The sequence below is a fragment of the Gossypium arboreum genome, chromosome 11, assembly GCF_025698485.1.
Source record: "Gossypium arboreum isolate Shixiya-1 chromosome 11, ASM2569848v2, whole genome shotgun sequence".
Taxonomy (NCBI): domain Eukaryota; kingdom Viridiplantae; phylum Streptophyta; class Magnoliopsida; order Malvales; family Malvaceae; genus Gossypium; species Gossypium arboreum.
Window position 1 is genome coordinate 24,763,715 of NC_069080.1, and position 27,893 is coordinate 24,791,607.

The 27,893-nt window shown below is 34.5% G+C and overlaps 1 long non-coding RNA gene across 1 annotated transcript; it reads left to right on the plus strand.

Annotated features, from left to right (window-relative positions):
• On the plus strand, positions 1–27,845 carry LOC128284320 (uncharacterized). Its single transcript, XR_008274729.1, has 2 exons — positions 1–253; positions 27,452–27,845. It is a non-coding gene; the product is annotated as an uncharacterized LOC128284320 (long non-coding RNA).
• The last annotated feature ends 48 nt before the right edge of the window (positions 27,846–27,893 follow it).

Consider the following 27,893-nt stretch of genomic DNA (forward strand, 5'->3'; position numbering starts at 1 on the left):
CAAATAAGCAAAAAAATAAAGTCTCAAATTGTCTAAAACTTTCTCACCCCGTCCACTTTTTCATTTCTTTGTATTAGTCTAGCGTCTTCGTCAAACCTCAAAATCTTCCCAAAGACTTATCATTGAATTATGAATCGATATTAACATACAGCAAAGCGAGGTGGTGAAATTATCCATTCTTGAAGCTGCTCGATCTGGGGGTTAACCCACCTCAAATTCCACTACTGACGAGGAAACTTCTTCAACCCAAAAGGTACTTTCTGATCTCTAAAACCCCTCTTTTGCAAGACGGTGTGCTACTATGTCGCTATTTCTTTGAACATACTAAAATCCACATCATGAAAATATATTAGAAATGATTTAGCATCCCAAATATAATCACTGACCAATGAGCTGTCTTCTTCTATTGAGGTGAATTTGTTGATGGTCGACAATGAATCTTCCATTTTGACAAATTTGAAATCCATTTCTACCATAAACTGAATCACATGAAGGCTAATTTGGGCTTTAACTGCAAATGAATCAAGTAAATTTTTATTTAAATGACTGCATTCTTCCATTACTTACTCATCATTATTTCTAATAATCACCCGTGTACTCCATTCTTTAGACCAAAAAGATAAATAAATCTTAATGGAAAAACAATTTCATTTAATATTATATGTACAGAAAATGAAGGTTTGAAGACCAACCATTAATTTAATAATCAAATCAATAATCTAATTATTCATACTATTAATTCATGAATCAACTGATGGTCCAACAATAATTAAATAAATAATTAAAAATTCATAAAATCAGTTCAACAATTAATTTTTGTTTTGATATTTTATTAGTTACAAATAGTTTACTTAGAGGCTAATTCAACTACTATATCACAATCGATATATTAATAAATTCTCAATCCAATCAATCCAACATATTAATTCAATTCAGTTCAAATAACACAGAGACCAACTTAAACTACACTTACCTAAAATAATTTTTAAAAAATTGACCGCAATTTAGTTATCAAAATTAATCTAATATCATATTTACTTCACTCTATAATTAAAAGTCACTGAGAAAAAAATTCAGAAGTAAAATTAAGATAATGACATGTATCCTTTACACATATTTAAAATTAAAAAATAATTAAATTAGATACATGTGATCATCCCAATCCAATTTGAGAAATTTTTCTTTTCCATTGACCGTATACATGATAATAATTTATTTTAATATTCGTGTGTTATTATTTTTATGTTGTTGTTATAAGTATTATTATTTTATTAAATTTCATGAGTTGCATTAATCGTATGTAATTTTATATGCAATTTATTTTTATATTCGTATGATGCACAAATTGATTATGTATATTTATTTTAGTATGCTATATTTTATTGTTTAAAAATTAGAACCATTTTAAAATGAAAACAATTAATATAATTTTGTAGAAAAATGTAACAAAATTAAAAATTATTAAAATCCAAAAACTAATAACAATAAAAGTCAAAATAGGATGTTTTTGTTCCCAGGAAACGTATGGATATACAGTTTTCAATGTAGCAAAATTAATTTTTTTTTTATTTTAAATAACAGTTTTAGAAAATAAGTAATTTTTCTTTTATAAGTTAATGTCATTTTAGGGTTTGATAGGTTATTTTTAACTTGAATTATTAAGTTTTTAAAGGCGAATATGTGGTTTGAATATATAAAAATCTTTATATTTAAAAGATGTTTTTATAAGAATTAAAAAGATGTTGTTATATCTTATTGTTGCATTCAATTATATTATTTTGTGATTTTTGTTGATGTTTTAGTTTTAAATTTTAAATATAATTTAATGCACCTTCAAAAAATATAATTTAATGCATGATGTTTTTGAGAATGTATGCTGAAATTTTATTCAATAAGTTTAAACAATAGCCCCAAAACAAAACAAACATAAAAATTAGACCAAGACAAAACCCAAACACTAGCCAAATATCGAAGATTGCTTAATGTCACGGGCCGCCCTGTGACATTAGAAGCATCTAAGCCTCAGCTAGGGAAATTAATACATTAAATCTCCTGAAAAGCAACGGATGATTTTAAAGCCCATTGGTAATGTTTCATTTCCTTTCCCAACAACTTTAACCCACCCAACTCCTCTTTCTACTCTCTTACCCAGACTCTTCCCCTACCTTATCTCACCAAAAATTGAACAGAGAGAAATCAGAAACCCTCTCCCATTCGATCCCTTTCCACTTCCTCTCTTGCAAATATAGGAACCCCATCTTGCAGACAACATTGATCCCATCTCTTTAGGCTTTCAGTAGCCAACATGTGAGCAATACTATTCATCGATCTATGGATGTATTTGAACTTGCAGGTATGAAATATTTTGCTTAACCATTTCCCATCTCTAATGTAAGCCCCAATTTCGAATTTGCCATAATCTTCTCTCCGTAGTTTTTTGATAATAGAGAGGGAATCACCTTCAATTTCAACCTTCATAAGCCCTAGATCCAGGCCCAGATGAACACTTTTAATGTATGCAAGTGCTTCTGCAGTAAACACAGAGGGTACATTTTTATTTATCACAACGTTAGAACACAATGCTCCATGCTCAACCAATGCACAAATATTTGTAAGGTACATTTTCATTTATCACAACTTTAGAACACAATGCTCCATGCTCAACCAATGCACAAATATTTATAAATTAATCCAAAACAACACCAATAAAAATCTCAAATCGAAAATAATTCACTCTAATGGAAGTATGAGAAAAGCATTTAAACACAACAAATAATTCAGAGATTTTCTAATAATTATATAAATAACCTCTCCACAAATGTACAAAAAAAAAATACAAGAACAAAATAAACATAATATCATAAGAGAGGGAGAAAACTGAAATTGCCCTAAATATGGATTAAATCGCCAGAATAGTGAAACCTGAAATTGTAGGCAAAACTAAATGTAGTGCATGGTGCCAAAAAAACTAATTAGAAAATAAACACAAATAATGAAGAAGATTAAGAGGTTACAAACTCAAATAAAAACAAGGGCGATGAAGTAGGTAAGATTGAAGGTGTGCCCTGTCGCCATGCTCCAAAAGAAGTAAGCGTCGAATGTACCAACAACCCCGGTGCTCTCCCTCTGACCAGTCAACGTGTGGGCTAAGATGGCATGGATATACGTAAAGCCGGAGGTAGTGAAGTCACCTTCGACCGACTCTGGTCATAGGGCATTGTACTGGTAGTCAGCTCTGTTCAGCATAAAGATGGTGAGTAATGGATGTGCGGGTATAAAGTGAGGAACCCTTAGGCACTCATGAACTCCTTAGTATAGAGTCTTAAAGTAATTCCGAATTCTAGGATGCTCATATGATGCGTTGTACCGACGAGTCGAAAAGTAATAGTGCATGGCTCATCGTGGATCAATATCACGTGCTGTAAGAGGAATGCCGAACAAAACTCGAGGGTAAGATCCGAGTAGGTGGGCTCAACGATGGAGAAGAATCGGTTCCAAGGAGTTGTAACAATCAGTGCATGGAATCGATCAACTAATTGAATCTGATCTAAGGCCGTTCAATCAATAGAACGACTTAATCCTAGTGGCCGCTGTTTGAGATGCTGATATAGATCCTCTTGGGGACCCTGTAAAAATCGGAGACATGGATGGCGTGTATCGGTGGAAGCGCCCGATGTTGAGGTCGCGGCTAGATTCTTTTGCTTTTTTGAAGTGGAAACAGCGAGTCATAATGCACCTGAAAAATAGATAACCAAAGAACTATTTCAACATTCAACGTAAAAGCACGAATCGACATAATAGAACAGTTCAAATAACAACAGAATGAAAGTCGAATCCAACTAAAATCCAGAATCACAAGATCGAACATTCAGCTAAAAATATTTGAATCCAAAATTCGTGTAAAAGTAGCATCAAGAATATAAAAATAATAAATAAATAAGAATAATAGTAGAAAACACAATTCTAAAAGAAGAGTAACAATGATCACAACTTCCTAAAACTAATACCACTTAAAAGCATAACAAGAATAAAACTCAAGAATAATAATTAAAATTATGAATGAAAATAATAAAACAATATGAAAAAGAACCAAAAGAAAATAAATAAAACGATAACTAAAATCACAATAAAAAGGAAATAAAAATTACTAAAACAAATAATAATAAGAATACTAGTAAAAATAATAAAAGAAAGAAAAGAAAAAGAAAAAGAAAAAGAAAAGAAAAATAAATAAATAAATAAAATAAGTGAATTGGCAAACGATGCTGGTAGGGGGCGCATGCGACGGTTAATGGGGATGGTAGTGGTCGACGGTGAAAGGACAATGATGGGGACGTGCGGGGTAGGGGATAGACTTGGCGAGAGGTGGATAAGGGTGGTGGTTTGTCGTCGAGGGAGAGAAAGGAAGGGGGAAAGGATGGAGGGGTGATGGGCGGTGGCTTGGGCGTGTTTTTTCAAAGGAAGAAGGAAGATGGGGGCTCGTGGTAGACGGCGGAAAAGGGGAAAAGAAATGGGAAAAAGAAGAGGGAGGGATGAATGAGAAAGAATGGGGGAAAAGTAAGGGGGGAAAAGAAAAGAGGGGAGAGGATCGCTGTAGTATTGTGAGGGGGAATGGAGGGGAAGTCATGGATGGTGATCGGACTGGTAAAGGGACGACGACGACTGGTCTTTGTAAGGAGTGGCGGTAAGGGTTTGTTTTTAAAAGGTTGGGAGGAAGAAGACAAAACAAAAGAATGGGGGAATTAGGGTTTTAAAAGGGGACTCGATCGTGGGCTCTTGTTGGACCATACAGCCGTGTCATAAGCCCGTGTGGGGCTTTTTTAGCCCTTGAGCAATTCAAAATTTAAGCCCAATTTTCACACGGCCTCGGACACACCCGTGTGTCCAGGCCGTGTGTGATCTTTCTTCACTTCTCCCATGCTCATGTGCGAGGCTGCGTGAAGCACACGGTCTTTCACATGCTATTGTGACAGGCCGTGTTTCACACACGACCGTGTTTAAGGCCCGTGTAACTTATTAAATCGTAAATAAATTTAAAAATTAACTCCAGTATTCACATGGCTGTGGACACGCCCGTATGTCCAGGCCGTGTAACTCACTGTAGAATACCCTGTCGTGCACGCGGCTTGGGACATGCCCGTGTGGGTCAATTTTTTTTTAAAAAGTAATTAATTTAATTTTAAATTAACGTGTAATAAAATTAAAAGAATTAGCAAATTTTAAACACTCGGGTTGCCTCCCAAAAAGCACTTATTTAGAGTCTAAGCTCGACTCTACTTTGTACACGCACGGTTACGGTAGTTTTCGGAGCTGAAACTCCTCTTTCTTGTTATCAATTTTACTACCGAGATAAGGTTTGATCAAGTATTGTTTACCTTAAATGTGCCGAACTTAGAATGTGTTACCTCGACTGTACTGTTGGCGAATACATTCAGTACCATGAATGAGTTCGATCCGTTTGGCTTAAGCTCTGAAGGGGAAATTAATGGATCCGATTTGTCTAGTAGTACTTTGTCTCTAACCTTAATTTGGTTTGTTCTCATCACATACTCATCATGGCGTCGCTTTGTGTCTCTATCGTGTTTTTTCGATTTCTCTTCAGCATGCACTTGCCATTCATCTAGTTCACCGAGTTGTACCATTCGCTCTTCAAATGTTGTTCTGTTTCTGTTACATTGACTGAAACATGGCTCCAGCATGTTTTCCCGAGGGGTTTCTTATAGGGAAGGTTGAGCCACGTGATTACTAACACTAACAGAACATTTAATCTCATCTCGCTCACTAGAGACTCTCACAAAATTGCCTGCTTGGAGAATAATCTTTTCGTCACCTACACGAAGCATAAGTTCACCTATACCAACATTGATAATAGTCCTAGCAGTGACTAACAAGGGTCGACCTAAGATCAAAGGTACCTCATATCCTCATCCATGCCTGACACAATAAAGTCAATACGGAATATGAATTTATCAATTTTCACAAGTACATCCTTAATAATACCCCTAAGATATCTGATAGTTCTATCCGCTAATTGTATACTCATCCTAGTGTGTTTGGATTTTCCAAGACCTAGCTGTTTAAATATTTTGTAAGGCATGACATTAATACTGGCCCTTAAATCAGCCAAAGCATTATCAAATTTAAACTACCAATGAGACAAGGAATAGTAAAACTCCCTAGATCTTTTAATTTGTTAGGTAGTTTATTTTGGAGAATGGCCGAGCAAACTGCATTGAGCTCTACAGTTGATGAGTCGTCTAACTTTCTCTTATTTGTTAATAGTTCATTTAAGAATTTAACGTAATTTGACATCTACGAAAGAGCATCAACAAATGATAAGTTAATGTAATTTTTTTAAGAAGCTTAAGAAAGTTTCAATATTACTCGTTTGTGTGGTATCTCTTCATCGTGTTAGGATATGACACTTGAGGTTTGTATTCTTTGACAACCGACTTTTGCTCTTTCCTATTTTCCTCAACCTCATCATTGTTCACCACAATTTCTTACCTCGATTCTTGTTCAGGTTCAACTAACCATTCCATGTCTCGAACAGTAATTGCGTGAAGCTACTTTATAACATACCTAACCCATATCCGTCACCGGAACGGGGTTACGGAGCATTACCGGAGTTTACAGATTAAGTACAAACATTTCATATCATTTCTTATTTATATTAGAAATCAATTATTAACAATAATATTGTCCTTTATATGAACCCTCGAGGCCCAAAATATGTAATAGAAATAAATCGGGACTAATTCGGGTACTCAGAGAATATTTAACAAAATTTCAAAAATTTTCCAAGGTGCAAGGTACACACATCCGTGTGTGCATTCGAAATAGGGCACATGGCCGTGTCCCACCCGTGTTAGTACCCGTATAACTCTCTGACTTGGGTCACACGGCCAAGTCACACACCCGTGTGTAAGTGCAAGGGTCACACGGCCAAGCCACACGCCCTTGTGCAAAGCCGTGTGATCAATTCTAAGCATTCTATTTTGAAAATTTAAAGATGCAGGGGACATATGACCAATTTACATGTTTGTGGGCTAGGCCGTTTGTCACACACGGCTGAGACACACGCCCGTGTCTCTGTTCGTGTGGACGAAATAAGACCATTTCTAAGCTATATTTCTCACCCAATTGTTCTTCCACTACATAGCTAATCCAAGACTTTTAAACCAAGCCAAAAATCAAGTCTTATACATGACATATTACTTCATAAATCCATATATCCAAACTTACCTATTTGACCAAAAATACATTTAGACATACTTATGAAATTTAATATTAATTGTCCATATTTAACATTCATATAAAACATGACATTATCTCATATATATATGTCAAAACACATTCATCACAAGCCATTCCAATGGCTAATTGTAACCAAAACACATATTTGTAATCAATGACCTATTTGTACCTACACATGCCATTATACCAAAATCTAGTTCTTTATATATACCAAAATGAGCTAAAGGGTAGTGCGATGATGCTCCGATTAGCTTCCAACCACTTCGAGCTTCTGAATTACTATAAAATAGGAAAAATAATACAAGGTAAGCATATTATGCTTAGTAAGTTCGTATAACTGGGAAATTAACTTACCATTCATTTACATTTAAAATAAGCATACAAAAATTCATCCAAAGAAATTTGGCAATTTGCTGAAACACATATAATTTTGAGAAACATGTTAGTCATGTAATTTATGAGAATATCAAGAAATAAGGATGAGCTCATCATGTAACAAATTTTCATGTACATATGTTTTCCACATTATATATCCATATAACATATACATTTCCATAATAATTTATCTCAAATTTAGATTATCTCATGTCAAAACTTTTCCCGTTGAATTTATTAGAAATTTTGGTGGATACACAAGTAGTACACTTGAAGTGTACAAACTGTAATCCATCAATTCATATTCGGGAGTGCTCCTTAGAGCACATAATCGAGAAGCCCTCTCTTGAGCCATATAATAGGAAGCTTGAGCTGTATAGCGGGAAGCTTATTCGGGCTATATAACGGGAAGCTCATAAGAGCCATAACCGGGAAGCTTATGTGAGCCAATAATAGGTAGCTTCGAAGAGCCATTAAACAGGAAGCTCCGGATAACCATGTATCGGGAAGTTCAAGCGAGCCATATTGAGAAGCTTTTAAGAGCCATTAATCAGGAAGCACACAAAGATCCTTTAATCGGGAAGCTCATGAAGAGCTATATATCGTGATGCTCATAAGAGCTGCGATGTGCCCACAACACATGCAGGATCACGACCAATCGGGATGCTCCAAAGAGTTATTAATGGGAAGCTCGCAAGAACCATATAACAGGAAGCTCGAGAGGGCTAATAACGGGATGCTCTTTCGAGATGTGGTGTGTCCACAACATATGCAAGGCCACAACCAATTCGGGAATCTTGTATCCATCGAATTTCGTTTATTCAAATAGGACTTAACATTTATCGAACTTTTTTGGATATGTAATCAATTTCATATACATGACAATTACACAATTCATATATATATACATCATTCAATTTCAAACATATAAATGTACACAATTTAATTACACAAACTTACCTTGACAAGTGTTCGTTGTTTTGTTGTTTACTAATCTGACACTTTCTCTTTTCCTCGATCTAATTCCGTATTTTGTCTATCTGGATCTATACAAGTAAATTTAACTTAATTTAATACAATTCATATTCAGTTCAATCCAATTCACATCTTAAGCAAAATTATCATTTTGCCCCTATACTTTTATTTAATTATGATTTCGTCCTTAGGCTTGGAAAATAAAAGTCATGCAATTTAATCCTTATTCCAAGCCTAGTCAATTTTTACATGTAACATTAACAGCCCATGTATTTTCATAAAATTCATAATTTTTCCATGAATTTTACAATTTTTCAATTTAATCCCTAAATCATAATTTTATCAAAATTCCCTTTACAAAAGTTGTTTATCTATCAACAACCTTTCATTTTCTACCATAAAACTTCATAATTCAACTATATTCATCTATGACAAAACCCTAGTACTTTGATAAATTTGCACATTAATCTCCAAGATTGCTAAATTAAGCTATTACGATCTCGAAAATATAAAAATTACCAAAAACGAGATTTGAATACTCACCTAATTGAGCCAAATAAGCTTGCTATCTTCAAGCTCTTCTAACTAGGGTTTTCATGTAAAAATATTTGGGAAAGATGATGAAAAAGATGATATTTTCTTTATTTAATCATTTATTATTTTTAGTTTCCAATTTAGTCATTTTCTATATTTAATTTTCCATGGATGACTAAGCATACTTATCTACTAACTCCTCTTAATGGTCTATTTGCCATATAAGGTCCTCCAATTTTGAATTCCATAGCTATTTGATACTTATAGCTACTAGAATTCAATTTTTGTATTTTATGCAATTTGGTCATTTATCAAGTTAGACATGTAACCGGTAAAATTTTCTTAACGAAAATTTTATACGACATTCCTATCATAATGCAGACCATGCAATAATATTAAAATAATTTTCCTTCCGGACTGGGATTTGTGGTCCCGAAACTGCTGTTTCAATTTCACTGAAAACGGGCTGTTATACTCCTTAGGGTTAGGTTCAGTATTGCTATGCAGTCTACCTTGTGGTCGTTCTGAAATTAGTTTAGTAAGCTGACCTATTTGATTTTCGAGTCCTTAAATCGATATTTGATGATTTTTTAGTGCTGTCTTAGTGTTTTGAAAACGAATTTTTGAGATTGATATAAATTTTGTCAACATATCCTTAAGGTTCGACTTTTCCTCTTGCTAATAAGGCTGTTGAAAGCTTGGAGGGGGTTGTGCTCTTTAATTTCCTTGACCACCCCAAGAGAAATTTGGATGGTTCCTCCAACCTACATTATATATATTACTATAGGGGTTATTTTAAAGTCTAGAATTATTACCCATATAATTCTCTGTACTAAGACCGAAGGGTAAACATTCTGGATTATTCATTTTGCCTCCATTTGTATCGCATAGCATCACCAGATTTACTTGCGTAGAAAAATATAAACTGTCGATTTTCTTATTTAGTGATTTTACTTGGCTTAATAACATGGTGACTCCATGTAAATTAAAAATGCCGACTGCTTTCATCAGTTTCATCCTCATGACTTGCCACTGATAATTATTCAGTTCCATCTCATCAATAAATTCATAAGCTACCTCGAGTGTTTTATTATTTAATGTTCAACTAGCTGCTGCATTAATTGCCTTGTTGAGGGATTCAAACCATTTTAGATGGTTTGAACTTGTAACCATGAAGGTAACCCATGGTGAGGGCACCATCTCAATAGATCCTCGTATCTCTCTCATGCATCTCTCATGCATCATATAAAGTCTCTAATCGATCTGAACAAAAGAAAAGATGTCATTCCTCAACTTGGCCATTTTAGCCAGTGGGAAGTACTTCAACAAAAATTTCTCGGTCATTTGAGCCCATGTAGTGATGGAACCTTGTGGTAAAGAGTTTAACTACTGTTTTGCCTTGTTCCTCAACAAGAAAAGGAACAACCTAAGCGAATGGCATCATTAGTGGTACCATTAATCTTGAAAGTGTCACAAATCTCTAAGAAATTGGCCAAATAAGTATTTGGGTCCTCATTTTACAAACCGTCGAATTGAACATATTGTTGTACCATCTGAATAGTGTTCGACTTCAGTTTGAAATTATTTACAGCTGTAGTCTGTCTCACAATACTCGATTCAGCCCCAATCAGAGTGGGCTTGACATAATCATACATAGTGTAAGGGGCAGGACGCTTAATTACTTGCTGATTATTTTGGTTATCACCTATCACCACAGTAGTATTCTTTTCCTCGTAATCGTATACTGTACCCTAGTGATTTTGCCTAGCTTCTCTAACCTCTCTATGATTTCTGCGAGTAGTACTTTCAATCTTACTGTCAAAAAGCAATGGTTGACGGGTTTCCTTTAGTTATAAACCAAAAGAACCTACCAGAAGCAAACAAAAGAAAAATTAAAATGTAAAAATTTAATTAAAACAAAAATATAAAAATAAAATAAAAATAACTAAATTAATAGAAACAAAATTTTACTAATATTTTAGTCCTCGGTAATGGCGCCAAAAACTTAATTTGTGTTTTCTATAACTAACTAAAAATACGATGAAAGCAAATGCACTATCGATAAATAGTATAGCTACGGTGAGTAGAGATATCGTATCCACAATGACTAAAAGTACTAGTAATTACCATTTTCCTATTATTTAGCTGACAAATTAGAGTGATTGGTTCAAACTAACATTACTAAATTAATTTGACTAAGAATTCAATAGAGAATAAATTAGGAAAATAATTGAATAATAACCAATGAGATAAATAATATCCAGGAAAGAATCCACCTAGACTTCATATATTATTATGAATCTGAATTAAACAAACTATTTACTTGGTATCTTGATCTATAAAAATCCTTAAATTATGTTAATATCTCTTTCGAGAGTAAGAGCAACTGACTCTAGGTTGATTAACTGAAATTTCTTTCTAATTAAAACCCTATTGTCGCATTAACTCGATTTATATATTCCCTTATTAGATTTGACTTTAATCTGGTAGATTTATGTCGTCTTATTTCTAATATTGCATGTAATTCCACTCAATTATGCTAGATCTACCCTTAAACAGGGACTTTTCCTCCTCTAATTTAAGCACATTAAACATGAATTAATATATCGAAAATATTAAAACAAGAGATAAGCACACATAATTGAGAACAAGAATCAATTATTTATCATACAAAATAAAAATCAAATAATAGAATTCATCATAGGGTTCATCTTTCATAGGTATCTAGGGAATTAGTTCATAATTATGAATAAAAACATTCTAAAGACAAAATATCCACAAGAAATAAAGGAACTCATAAAAACTTCAAAAGAAATTAAAAGGAGGTCTTCAATCTTGATGGAATTCTGCTTCAAAGTTGGCTCCAATGGTGTTCTTCGAGTTGTTTTCTTCAATCTTCTCTAATCGCCCCCAGTTCTCTTCTTCTATTTGGTATTTATAGACTTTAGAATGCCCGAAAAGCCTAAAAATTGCATTATTCCATGTGTTTGGGATGCGAATCACGAAATCGACTCGGTCTGGCACATAGTTGTATGTCCAGCCGAGTGGTTCACACGAGTGTGTGTCCAACCCGTGTGGGAAGGCCTAGCCAGTGTGGCTCTTGAAATCTGCTCTATTTGTCTGATTTTTGCTCGTTTTTTGTTCTCAAATGCTCTCATTAGTATAGAAACATGAATTTAAAGGATTAGGGGCATAAAATTCACCAATTTGCATAAATAATCATCCAAAAAGCGCATTAACAACAAGATTAAAATATGTTACTTTTATCACTTATCAGCAATGAATAATGAACTCCACCCATGAACTAACAAATCCCTTTTTTAACGACATTTGACGTAAAAAGGACCATTCTACCTGATCATATGCTTTACTCATATTCAATTTTAACGTCAAAAGACTTTTTGCTCATATTCAATTTTAACGCCAAAAGACTCTTTCTCCCTGTTCTTTTTTGCTTGAACAGATGTAAGACTTCATAATCAAGAAGAGCATTATCGGTAATCAGTCTGCCCAGAACAAAAGCACTTTGGACCTCATATTTGCAACATTCTAAATTTTTTTGAAGACGATTTGCAATAGTTTTAGAAATAAAATTTTATATAGCACTGTATAAATGCTTTTAGGCCTAAAATTCAACAGATTGGTAGGTTGAGCAATTTTCGGTATTAAAACAATATTGTAACATTGAGTGGTTCTAGTGATATACCTTCCTTCATTATTTTAAGACAAAAATAATTTACATCACGACCGAAAATGTGCCAAAACTGTTGGAAAAAATCCATCGAAAAACTATTATTTCCAATTAGACCCATACCTTTTAGAGCACCAAACACCTCCTTAGCAGTAGACTTCGCCAACAACATTTGATTCAAACTCTCCGTTATTCTTCGCTCCACTCCCAACAATATATTACCCATATTTTACACACCTTTTGTGGAAAAAATATTTTGAAAAGTACAAATATTTTTGAGCAATTTTCTCCATTTCGTACTCTATATTTGTTATTTCTTCCATCACATTTTCCAAGCCCCTAGTTCGATTTATATGCCTCCTTTGAGAAGCAAATTTATGGGAAAATGCAGTATTCCTGTCTCCCATCTTCAACTAGTTTTCACGAGTCCTCTATTACCAATACGCATTTTCTTTCTTCATCTCTCAATTTAGATGTAATATAACATCAATAATTTTAGCAAGTGTATCATCATCCCTATTGGCTTCATTCAAAGTTTCCAACTTTTGATTCAAGTTTTTTGTTGTAGCACCTCGCTTCTCCTTGATGCTCCTTTCCCACTCTTGAAAAACATTTTTTACTGCATCTATTTTTGACAAAACATAGCCCGTCGTTGATTTCTATACTCGTCGCACCACTTCTTCACAGGAATCTTCAAAAATGCACTAGGCTTTAAATCTGAATTTCCCACACCCCCCGTTTCTTGGTCTGACCTATTTGAATTAAAAGAAGATATTGATCTAAAAAATATTGGGGTAGATGCTTAATGAAGAAATCATGAAATAGATTTAACCATTGGGAATTGACTACCCTTCTATCCAACTGCTCTCTTATGTTCATCTCTGGTAAATTCCCTATTTCCCATGTGAACCAAGGTCCCAAAAAACAACCATCCACCAACTGGCACTACTCTAATAATTTGCAAAAGTTCTCCATCTGCCTCCCCTTGGCTTTCATCTAATCTTTTCACGAGAATATAAAATCTTATTGAAATCTCCACAAACTATCCATGGTAAATTATGATTTCTTTTTAATCGTCGAAGAAGCTCCCAAATTTCTTCTCTATGTCTGATATCCAAAGCCCCATAGAAACTTGCCAATCTCCATTTCAAATTCCCTTCCACATCTTTAATATCTGCGTTAATATGATGCTTCAAGAAACATGTATATTGACTAGATCATTACCATTCCACACTAAACTAAGTCCTCCTAGATCTATCCGCCTTATCATCCATCCCATTATTGAAACCATATCTCCTACGAACCTTCTCCATTCGTACTCCATCCAATTTAGTATCCATTAAGAAGACAATTTGGGAATTAATAGCCTTCAGCATAAACCGAAGTCTTCGAATAGCCCGCGTACTCCCAAATTCGTAGACATTCTAGCATAAGATTTTCATGGTGCCCAGTAGGCATGCCCCTTGACAGCCACCGATATCTGATGAGAATGAGCATTTGGTTGCTTAGCTGAGACCCCTAACGAATCAACTAAGTCAGAAACAATAGTTTTGGGCCTTTTCTTTCCTTCTACACTTTCAATTGGATCTTCCTCGAAATCATACTCCATATTGATACAACCCATTCCATTAGAAGATCCAATTAAGTTCACCATATCATAATTTGGATGGCCTTCGAAATTAAAACCCAATATCTAATTGATATTACACCACATATCACTCATCAATTCACTCATTGAGTTACTCCCCGGTACATGCAAATTCTGAGTTATTTCCTTAGAATCATCATCCCTGTAACAACCTGATTTTGGGCCTAGTCAGAATGATGGTTTCAAAACCACTATTCTGAGGCCAGAGAAATTATTTTTAATGTTATTTGATGTGTTATAGCATGATTATATGAGTGCATGAAAATTTTGGTGAAATAATTTTAGCGACTGCTAGCTTAATTGAGAAAAAGGACTAAATCGGATAAAGGGCAAAAGTTTTGTTTTGCAAGCTGAATATGTTAAATAGCTAGAGAACCAAAATTTAGGGTGTTTAAAGTGCAAATAGACCAAAAAAAGGGTGCTTGGTCAGCCATAGAGAGAAAGAAAGTAGAAAAGTCAAAATTTGGTGTGGTTGGTGACTTAATTTTGACTAGAAATAGAATAAAATAAAACAAAAAGGTATCATCTTTCTATATTTCTTCTTCCCCACCAAAAATGGCAGAAAAAAAGGGGGTTTTAAGAGCTTAAGCTTTCAGCCACTTAGTTCTCTTGCAAGTAAGTGATTTTGATGACTATTCTTGATGATTTTTACACTTTTAGGACCCTTATAGCATGAACTAGCAAATGGGGGGATTATTTTAAAAAATGGTTGAAAGTCTAGGGTTTTGCCATGAGAGCATTTATGTTGCTTGCTGAATTTTTATGGAAGAAAATGAGTCTTGGTTGTGTAATAAATAACTTTTGTGAAAGAAGTTTGCATGAAAACACCTCAAAAGGGCTATTTTGTAAAGTTGTAAAATAAGTTCTAAATGTGTGAAATAATTGAAATTGTGAGTTTCTGTAGTTATAAAAAAATTTGGCTAGGCTTGGTAAAGGAGGAAATTCGATAAAAATCGATTTACAAGCCTAAGGGCAAAATTATAATTTTTGTAAAGTCAAAGGGCAAAACGTTCATTTTGCCAAATTGTGAATTATAGGATGTTTTAATTAATGTAATGACTAAATGAGTGAATTTAATCATGTTAGATCAAGGAAATCGAGATTTTGACTTAAATCGAAAAGTACAAGGTTATGGACTAAAATGGAGTAATTGGTTCGAAATTTACATTCGAGGTAAGTTCGTATGATAATAATAGTTCAATGTTATGTTTGATTTATAATTCTTTACTATTATTGCATATATTGTATGATTTAATATATATATATTGGAAAAGTTGATGAAATGGTGGATATGATGTGGAAATATGACATGGAAGAATATTACGTGAAATGCAAGAAAATGATGATCCATGACAAGTGATATATGCAATATGTGATATATGTTATGTAAATTCTTAAAAGCTTATTTGCTATTTGAGTTATGCCTTATTATGCTATGAAAGGGCAATTGATACTATGGATAGTGAGATCGACACTTTGAATAAGTTCGACAAAGATGGAGCATCGAAAAATCCTGTCTGAACCTTAGGAATAGTCTAGGGTACAAGTGACATGTTACTAAGAATTAAGAAATCCGAACTTGTTGAGTTAGACCAAGTTCGTGATATATATGAGGCATCTGAGCTCATTGAGTTGGTCCGAGTTCATTATGGATGCAAGTATCCGAACTCGTTGAATTGGTCCGAGTTCATAATGGATGTGATACATGTAATTGGGTTCCGGGCAATGGTCTTGTGTGTCCTCCCGGTGGCTAGGTAATCCTTGAGTTGGTTGGGTACCTGACAGCTTGTGTGAGTAGCCAGTGTAGCTACACCTTGATCGATAGCTTTTATGAGCAAACCAATGAGTAACTCCATTGTGAGCGTTACTTGTTATGAGGTGGCTTTGGCTATGTATGTATATGTGGCAATTATGTGCATGTTTTCCGCGTATCCAAAAGTATTACGAGGGTTCAACGGGTAATGCAATAGATGTGATGAAAGTCCCGAGGAGGGCATGTTAAAGAGGTATGGTTATATGGTATATTACGATGGGTACAGGTATGTACGCTAAGCTTAGGGTTATTGAGACTTTAAAAAGTTGAAACATTGGTGAGCTAAGATGTATGAATTATTGTAACACCCCTAACCTTTAACCGTCGCCGGAATAGGTTAAGAGGCATTACCGGACTCACAACCCAGATCCGAACAATAACATAACAAAAATCTTCTCAATTCAATAAAATATAGATCATTCATATTTAACACAAACTTCAAACAATCATACAAATTCTAAACCATACATTCAAGACTAATTCGATAACATAAGAAAGTTTCAGAATTTAGAAAAATTTTTAACTTTTAAAAGGTCACACGCCCGTGTGCCTCACACGACCTTAGACACGCCCGTGTGCCTCACACGACTTTAGACACGCCCGTGTATCTAAGCCGTGGCAAAACAGGGCATAGCTACTGACTTGCCTACATGGCTACAAGACACGCCCGTGTGCCTTGGCCGTGGTTGAGTCTGACTTGGGACACATGGCTAGCCACACGCCTGTGTGCTTTGGCTGTGTTCGGGACTGACTTATAATTGTGTGGTACCCCAGGGGACACATGATTGTGCAACATAGCCGTGTGTCGCACACGGCTGAGACACACACCCTTATCTTTGCCCATGTGGACAAAAGTAGGCCATGTGAATAGCCAATTTGCCACCCTAAATTTGGGTTAACCTACAAGCAAAGAAACAAGCATATATGCACCACCATTTCAGCTAATTTTATACAAAAACATTCATCATTTATATCATAACAATATCGACCATTTTCCTATTTATAAACTTTACCAATTCATGCCAACATAAAATAAGATCATACCAAAACATTTCCTTCCATACATCATTCAATATCAAGCTAAACTTACCAAAACTTACCAACTAAAACATACCACAATTGCATATTAACATCACATAGCATAAGCCATTATCAACTATGAGTTTAAACACCAACTAGCCAAATCACCTGGCTAAGTATATACATCACAAAACATAATTCCACAACCACTATCCTATACATGCCATACTTTAAAAATATACATTTTAAAAAGTGCCAAAATGAGATTCGATAGTGTGGTGACGATCCTTGACGATCCCCGAGCTTGCAGTAGCTTCAATATCTATAAAACAATGCAAACACATACAAAGTAAGCTTTCAAAAGCCTAGTAAGCTTGTACCAAAAATCATCAATATATAAGTACTTACAAATTCTCAAATCATCTACAAATCTATACCAATACAATCCATATGTTCATACCAAATCAATGAGCTTCACATACACAGTATCATCTACCTCATAGGTATCGTACACACTTGAATCTTCTCGTACTTATTCACTTTCATTCTCACCTTTCGTTTAAATATTTTAAGACTTTCCGTAAATTATTCATGCTTTGAACATCCGCACACTTAGTGCTGTAATAATTAACCGAAGCTAGAACGATTCTGCACACTTAGTGCCAATCTCAATTAGCCGAAGCTAAGTCGGTATCGCAAACTTAGTGCCTCATATACCCGAAGCCAGTTTAAATCGCACACTTAGTGCCAAATAGTATTGATTTATCGTTTTATTCATCCAAACCAAACATATATACAGTGCATATATAATCAAAACATCAAAATATACTTAACATCATGTTTTACGTACGAACTTACCTCGTACTCGAAATTGTCGACTCTATCGTTTATTCTATAATCTTCAACTTCCCTTGGTCTAAATTCGAATTCCTATTTTCTTGATCTATATGTATTCAAAATTAACCCTTTTATTCACCAAATAATTGAAAACAATCCATATACACATATTTAGGGCATTTTACAAAATAGCCCTTATATTTTTACGTTTTGACACTTTAGTCCCTAAATCACAAAATCACAAAATGCATATAATTTGCTTATATTCATACGAGGCCAAATTCTCCTAGCTCTCATACAAGTTCATACATTTCATTTATTTCACATTTTAGTCCCTCAAAACAACATTTTTACAATTTAGCCCATAATACTCAATTTCGTCAAAAATTCAAAGACAAAATATGTAAACCCGACATCAAGCTTTCATAATTCACCAACTAACATCACAAAGCTCATAGCTTTATCAATGGTACATTTCAAAATCATCATCAAAATCAGAAATTGAGGCATGGGTTTGATAATATTCCAAGCAACGATTACAAAAACGTAGAAATTATAAAAAACCGATCAAAACACATACCTTAATCAAGGATTACAAGTGACGAACCCTAAGCAAACTTTTTTCTTTTCTTTTCTTGTATTTTCGGTCAAAGATGAGCATGAAATGGTTTATTTCATGTATTTATTTTAATTATAATTCATTTATAATTAGTTTACCAATTTTCCCTTGTATCATAACATTAATAAACCATGCATATCAAGGTCAAATATGTCCATTAACCATGTAAATGACATAATAAGTACATAAGGATCTCTCAATTATAAAGCCAAGTCAAATAAGCACTTTTAACATCTAGCACACAGCTTTTACATTTTACGTGATTAGGTCCTTTTTTGAAAATTAAGCACACAAACAGTTAAATTTTCACATGAGACTTTCATATATGTCAATTCACTTATAGTAGGCATGGAAAATAATATTAAAATATTTTTCTAACTCGATTTTGTGGTCCTGAAACCACTATTCCAACTAGGGTCAAAACCGGACTGTTACAATTCTCCCCCTTAGGGATTTTCATCCTTGAAAATCTTACCATTGAATAGATTCGAATATAACTGTCTCATAGTATCTTCAGGCTCCCATGTGGCCTTTTCAATACCATTTCGCTGCCACATCACTTTAACTAACGAAAATTTCTTATTTTGTAGCTCTTTAACCTCGCGAGCTAAAATACGGATTGGCTTTTCTTCGTATGTTATATCAGACTGAATCTCTATTTCAGACGGAGGAATCACATGCGAAAGATCGGATCTGTATCGTCGAAGCATCGATACATGAAACACATTATGAATCTTTTCTAACTCTGGTGGAAACAACAATCTATATGCTACCGGCCCAATACGCTCGATAATCTCATACGGCCCGATGAACTTCAGACTCAGTTTGCCTTTTCTATCGAACCGAAGCACTTTCTTCCACGGAGACACTTCCAAAAATACTTTATCACCGATCTCAAACTCAATGTCTTTTCTTTTCAAATCTGCATATGATTTATGACGATCGGAAGCTACTTTTAAACTCTCTCGGATCACTTTCACTTTCTGTTCAGTTTCTTTTTACAAATTAACCCCGTGAATCTTATTTTCGCTGAGCTCAGTCCAATACAAAGGTGTAAAAAATTTGTGACCATATAAAGCTTCGTAGGGTGCCATTTTAATGCTGGACTGAAAACTGTTATTCTAAGCGAATTCAATCAAAGGTAGATATTGTTCCCACGTACCTTCAAACTCAAGAATGCAACATCTCAACATATCCTCGAGTATCTGAATAATCCGATAGGATTGACAGTCTGTTTGCAAATAATAAGCAGTATTGAAGTGCAATTTAGTACCCAGATCATCTTGCAACTTCTTCCAGAATCGTGATGTGAATCTCGGATCTTTGTCTGACACTATAAACAATGGCATACCATGCAATCTCACAATATCAGAAATATATAACTCAGCTAATTTATCAAGCGAGTAATCGGATCAAACCGGAATAAAATGAGCTGATTTTATCAAACGATCAACTACAACCCAAATTGCATCTTTCTTTCTCGGAGATAGGGGCAAACCCGAAACAAAGTCCATGGTCACTCGATCCTATTTCCACTCTAGAACCATAATCGGTTGTAACAATCCCGATGGAACCTGATATTCCGCTTTAACTTGCTGACAAATCAAACATTTAGAAACAAATTCAGAGATATCTCTTTTCATTCCGAACCACCAATAATGCTGTTTCAGATCATTATACATTTTCGTACTACCCGGATGCACAGATAAACGACTATTGTGAGCTTCACTCATAATCATTGGAATTAATTCTATATTTCTCAGAACACAAATTCGATCTCGAAATCTCAAGCAATCATCTTTGTCAACTTTGAATTCTGGATCAGACTCTACATCGCACTGAACTCATTTAGCTAAAATCTCATTATCAATCTTCTGAGCTTCTATAATCTGCTGTAAGAACAAAGGTTTTGCTTTTAATTTAGCTAAAACTGAACCATCATCTGATAAAACCAAACGACTATTCATCACACGCAAAGCAAACAAAAATTTTCGACTTAAGGCAATAGCAACAACATTTGCTTTTCTCAGATGATAATCAATCACAAGTTTGTAGTCGATTAGCATTTCTAACCATTTTCTCTGTCGTAGATTCATATTTTTCTGAGTCATCAAATACTTCACACTCTTATGATCAGAGTATACGTGACACTTCTCACCTAACAAGTAATGGCACCAAATCTTTAGAGCAGACACAATCGCCCTTAACTCAAGATCGTGCGTCGGATAGTTCTTTTCGTGCAGCTTCAACTGTCTCGAAACATAAGCAATGACTTTGCCTTCTTGCATCAAAACATATCCCAGACTAATCAATGAAGTATCACTGTAGATCACAAATTCTTTACCCGATTCAAGTTGTACCAATACTGGAGCTTTAGTCAATAGTCTTCAACTGATTAAAGTTGTTCTGACACTTTTCGGACCACTCAAACTTCATATATTTCTGTAGCAGTTTTGTTAACAAAGTCTCAATTATCGAAAAACCTTTCACGGATCTTCTATAATAACCAGCTAGTCCCAGAAAACTGTGGACTTCAGAAACATTCCTTGGAGGTTTCCAATCTAAAATAGCTAAAATTTTGCTCGGATCAACCCGGATATCAGATGCCGATACATTATGTCCTAGAAAACTCACTTCTCTCAACTAGAATTCACATTTATTGAACTTCGCATACAACTACTTATCTCGTAGAATCTGTAGCAGTAACCTCAAATGCTCGGCATGTTCGGATTCATCACGTGAATACATCAGTATGTCATCAATAAATACAATAACAAATTGATCTAAATACGGTCTGAAAATTCTATTCATGAAATCCATAAAGATAGTAGGTACGTTAGTCAATTCGAAAGGCAAAACTATGAATTCATAGTGGCCGTACCTCGTTCTGAAAGCAGTTTTTAGAATATCTGAATCTTTCGCTTGCAACTGACAATAACTTGATCTCAAATCTATTTTCAAAAACACAGCAGCTTATTTCAACTGATCAAACAAATCATCAATTCGGGGTAGAGGATATTTATTCTTGATAGTCACTTTATTCAACTGACGATAATCGGTACACATTCTTATCGTACCATCTTTTTTTTTCACAAATAGAACCGAAACACCCCAAGGTGAGAAACTCGATCTAGCAAATCCTCTATCGGTAAACTCTTGCAACTGAGACTTTAATTCTTTTAACTCGGTCGAGGTCGTTCTGTACGGAGCTTTTGAAATCGGAGTAGTACTAGGTACCAATTCAATACCAAATTCTACCTCTCTAACCGGAGGTAATCCCGAAGTTGTTCAGGAAATACATCAGGGAACTCACACACAATAGACACTGATTCAACTTTCTTTTCTGACACTTTCAAATCAATCACGTATGCAAAATAAGCTTCACAACCATTTCTCACAATACTTAAAGTTTCATTTAAGATATTACAGCAGACAATCGTTTCAAATCACTAGATTCAATTCTGACTATTTCATTATTCTTGCATATCAAATCAATAGTTTTTCTTTTGCAGTTCACCACAGCATCATGCAAAGTTAACCAATCCATACCCAGAATTATATCAAACTTATCAAAAGGTAATAATATCAGATCAGCAGGAAAACAATTGTCTTGAAACATTAACGAACAATTCATACATACTTTATCAACCAGAACACGTCTACCTAGGGGGTTCGAAACTCTAATTACAAATTCAGTAGACTCTCCAGGAAAAGTCTTACTGTTCACTAACTTCATGCATGTATACGAATGTGTCGATCAAGGATCTATCAAAGCAATTACAGAAGTATCATAGAGAGTAAATGTACCCGTAATCACATCTAGCGATGACGCTTCCTCGTGAGCTCGGATAACATAGGCTCTGGCAGGTGCACAAGTCTCAGATCTGACAGCTGTGTATTTTGATCCTCTTTGACTACTGCTTATACTTCCCAAATTTTTGGGAGGTCTACCACGAAAAGCATTACCACTCTACCTCTGATTCTAAACATTATCTTTTTCAGCTAAATCTGGGCAATCTTTTATAAAATAATTTCTTGAACCACAACTATAACAAGCTTGGTTATTACTTTTTCCCTAGCATTAGTATAGTCTTCCACATTGATCACACTCAGGTTTCTCATTCTTTGCATTACCAACACTGGCAACGGACGTAGCTGAAGATTTGAAATTTGATTTCAATCTAACATGATCTTTGTTCGAATGTCCCACACTAGTCTTTGAACGACTGCTATCATCTCTAAACTTCTTAGATCCAGATTGAAATGATTTGCCCGATGATCTCTTTCGGACCTCTCTAGTTTCAAAATTAGCTTTTCTTTTCTCTTTCCCAAGATCTTCAACTTTACAAGCTCGTTCCACAATGACAACGAATTCTTTGATTTCTAGAATCCCGACTAACAAAGAAATATCCTCATTCAAACCATATTCAAATCTATTGCACATTATTGCTTTTAAAGATACACATTCTCGAGCATACTGACTCAACCTTACAAATTTTTGCTCGTATTCTGTGACAGACATACGGCCTTTTTTAAGCTCGAGAAACTCTTTACGTTTTTGATCGATGAATCTCTGACTGATATATTTCTTCCGGAATTCAACTTGGAAGAAATCCCAAGAAACCCGTTCAATCAGAACCACAAATGTCAAAGTCTTCCACCAATGATACGCTGTATCTCTCAGAAGGGAAACAACACATTTTATGCATTCTACTGGATTCAAAGACAATTCATCAATCACTCTTATTGTATTCTCTAACCAGAACTCGACTTTTTCAGCATCATCGCTCGTTGTAGCTCAGAACTCTTCAGCACCATATTTTCTAATCTTATCAACTGGTGGTCTATTTAACTGAACCAAATTCATTGGTGACATCACAGGAGCTTGAGGAAGATTAACCAGGGGTGGAGGTTGTTGTACAGCCGGATTGGTTCTAATATATTGGGTGAACCAATCATTCATCGTCTGATAGAAGGCCTGTTTAGCATCACCATCACGGCTACTCGTAGCCGGTCAAGAATCAGATGGCACCATCCCTTGCGCGGGAGCAGGCGCATTGCTTTCAACATCTTCTGCTACGGCTCTTTTGGGATCCATTTATTAATAAAAGCACATTTCAATGTTAGGATTCATCACACTATCGCAGTTCATAAATATGACATGTATAGCTAGACTCACAAACGCTATGGTAGTCTGAGAACCGACTAAACCATGGTTCTGATACCAATTAAATGTAACACCCCTAACCCGTAACAGTCACCAGAATAGGTTAAGAGGCATTACCGGACTCACAACCCAGATCTGAACAATAACATAACAAAAATCTTCTCAATTCAATAAAATATAAATCATTCATATTTAACACAAACTTTAAACATTCATACAAGGTCTAAATCATACATTCAAGACTAATTTGATAACATAAGGAAATTTCAGAACTTAGAAAAATTTTCAACTTTTAAAAGGTCATGCGCCCGTGTGAACAGGCCGTGTGCCTCACACGGCCTTAGACACGCCTGTGTGTCTAAGCAGTGGCAAAACAGGGCATAGCTACTGACTTGTCTACACAGCTACAAGACACGTTCGTGTGTCTTGGCCGTTGTCGAGTCTGACTTGTGCCACACGGCTAGCCACACGCCTATGTGCTTTGGCCGTGTTCGGGCTTGGCTTACAATTGTATGGTACCCCAGGGGATAAACGACCATGTAACATAGCCGTGTGTCGCACACGACTGAGACACACGCTCGTGTCTCTGCCCGAGTGGACAAAAATAGGCCATTTGAATAGCCAATTTTCCACCCCAAATTTGAGTCAACCTACAAACAAAGAAACAAGCATATATACACCACCATTTCAGCCAATTTTATGCCAAAACATTCATTATTTATATCATAAAAATATCAACAATTTTCCTATTTATAACCCTTACCAATTCATGCCAACATAAAATAAGATCATACCAAAACATTTCCTTCCATACATCATTCAATCTCAAGCTAAACTTACCAAAACTTACCAACTAAAACATACCACAATTGCATATTAACATCACATACCGTAAGCCATTATCAACTATGAGTTTAAACACCAACTAGCCAAATCACCCGGCTAAGTATATACATCACAAAACATAATTCCACAACCATTAGCATATATATGTCATACTTTAAAAATATACATTTTTAAAAGTACCAAAATGAGATTTGATAGTGTGGTGAAGATCCTTGACGATCCCCGAGCTTGTAATAGCTTTGATATCTATAAAATAATGCAAAGCTTCGATATCTATAAAATAATGCAAACACATACAAAGTAAGCTTTCAAAAGCTTAGTAAGTTCGTACCAAAAATCATCAATACATAAGTACTTACAAATTCTCAAATCATCTACCAAATCTATACCAACACAATCCATATGTTCATACCAAATCAATGAGCTTCACATACATAGTATCATCTACCACATAGGTATCGTACATACATACATAGTATCATCTACCACATAGGTATCGTACATACCTGAATCTTCTCGTACTTATTCACTTTCATTCTCACCTTTCGTTTAAATATTTTAAGACTTTCCATAAATTATTCGTGTTTTGAACATCCGCACACTTAGTGCTGCAACAGTTAACCGAAGCTAGAATGATTCTGCACACTTAGTGCCATCTCAATTAGCCGAAGCTAAGTCGGTATCGCGCACTTAGTGCCTTATATACCTGAAGCTAGTTTAAATCGCACACTTAGTGCCAAATACTATTGATTTATCATCGTATTCATCCAAACCAAACATATATACAGTGTATATATAATCAAAACATCAAAATATACTTAACATCATGTTTTAAGTATGAACTTACCTTGTACTCAAAATTGTCGACTCGATCGTTTATTCTATAATCTTCGACCTCTTTTCTTGATCTATATGTATTCAAAATTAACCCTTTTATTCACCAAGTAATTCAAAACAATCCATATACACATATTTAGGGCATTTTATAAAATAGCCATCACATTTTCACATTTCAACACTTTAGTCCCTAAATCACAAAATCACAAAATACAAACAATTTGCTTATACTCATGCTTGGCTGAATTCTCCTAGCTCTCATAAAAGTCTATACATTTCATTCATTTCACATTTTAGTCCCTTAAAATAAAATTTTTACAATCTAGCCCATAATACTCAATTTCATCAAAAATTCAAAGACAAAACATGTAAACCCAACATCAAGCTTTCATAATTCACCAACTAACATGACAAAGCTCATAGCTTTATCAATGGCACATTTCAAAATCATAATCGAAATCAGAAATTGAGGCATGAGTTTGATAGTATTCGAAGCAACGATTACAAAAACATAAAAATTATCAAAAATCGATCAAAACACATACCTTAATCAAGGATTACAAGTGTCGAACCCTAAGCAAACTTTTATCTTTTCTTTTCTTGTATTTTCAGTCAATGATGAGTATGAAATGGTTTATTTCATGTATTATTTTTAATTATAATTCATTTATAATTAGTTTACCAATTTGCCTTTGTATCATAACATTAATAAACCATGCACATCAAGGTCGTATATGTCCATTAACCATGTAAATGGAATAATAACCACATAAGGACCTCTCAATTATAAAGCCAAGTCAAATAAGCATTTTTAACATCTAGCACACAACTTTAACATTTTACGAGATTAGGTCATTTTTTGCAAATTAAGCACAGAAACAGTTAAATTTTCACACGGTACTTTCACACATGTCAATTCACTTATAATAGGCACGAAAAATAATGTTAAAATATTTTTCTAATTGGGATTTGTGGTCCCGAAACCACTATTCCAACTAGGGTCAAAACCAGATTGTTACAATTATGATTATAAATTTTGTTGCAATATCATGTTAACTTATATTGTGCATTTGAACATGAAATTCGTGAAATGGTGAGTTCATGATTAGTCGAAAGTGAACTTATGATAGTTATCATTATATTGCACCAAAACAGTATTGGACAGCAACAGTTGTATGAATTTGAAAATCCACTAAAAATTGTGGAAATTGAGTTAGAGACTGAATAAAGTTTGAAATTAAAGCTTAATATGTCTAGTTTCACATAGAAGAAACGGTGTAAGCAAAAGAGTTTCATATTTTGAAATATTTAAATTGTTGTGAGATAGATTTAGAATGATTTCGAAATCCTTATTCTGATTTGAGAAAATTATTTGAAATTGTACAAAAATAGTTATGGGTTATTACTTATATGCTTAGAAATCTTAATGAGTTTTTTTTTTCAAGAGAAATAGACTGGAACATCATCTGAGTCTCGTAGTATGAGATAATTAATTTTTAGTGAAGAGGGGTCGGAATTGTCAAACAGTGAAAAAAGGGGTAAATTTAAGGAATAAATGTACTTATTGGCTAGACCAAAAATTATGAAAATTTTATGGTAAGAAGATATGTGAGTCTAGTTATAGGAAAAATTAGCAGATCTGAATTTGGAGTTCTGTAGCTCTAAATATAAATAATTTAGTAACTATGACTCGAGAAAATAGCTTGACTGAAACATAAGTAAAAATGTAAATAGGGTTGTATTACCTTGAGAAGCAAGTTGATATATTGCTTATTGTTTTGATACGGTCTTACTAAGCTATAAAACTTACCTTCTCCTTTTCATTTCTTTAGTGTTGTCAGGTTAGCTCGAGGTTGGAGATTGTCGGAGGCAACATCGCACTATCAAGCTATCACCTTTGGAGTATTGACATATGTGTATTAAGCACCTTCAAGTGAGTGGCATTTATAGGGACTTAGTTTTTATGATAGATGTTGTTATGATTAGCCAAATGTATTGGCTTATATTGATTAATTGTATATAGCCATGAGATGTGGCTTATAATGATTGTGGCTTGTAAGCCTAGTTATTCATGATAAGTTCTACTGCTTGCGATGTGATGATGTTTTTATGCTTGTGGGACATGCATGATTGGTGTTAAGACATGTGTGCATGATAAATGCTTGATGACCAATCAAAATGGTTATAGCTATGAAGTAATTGAATGGCATAGAAATAAGACGATGATGATTGAACATGAATGCTTAATGTTTAAATAAGGTCACTTGACATGGT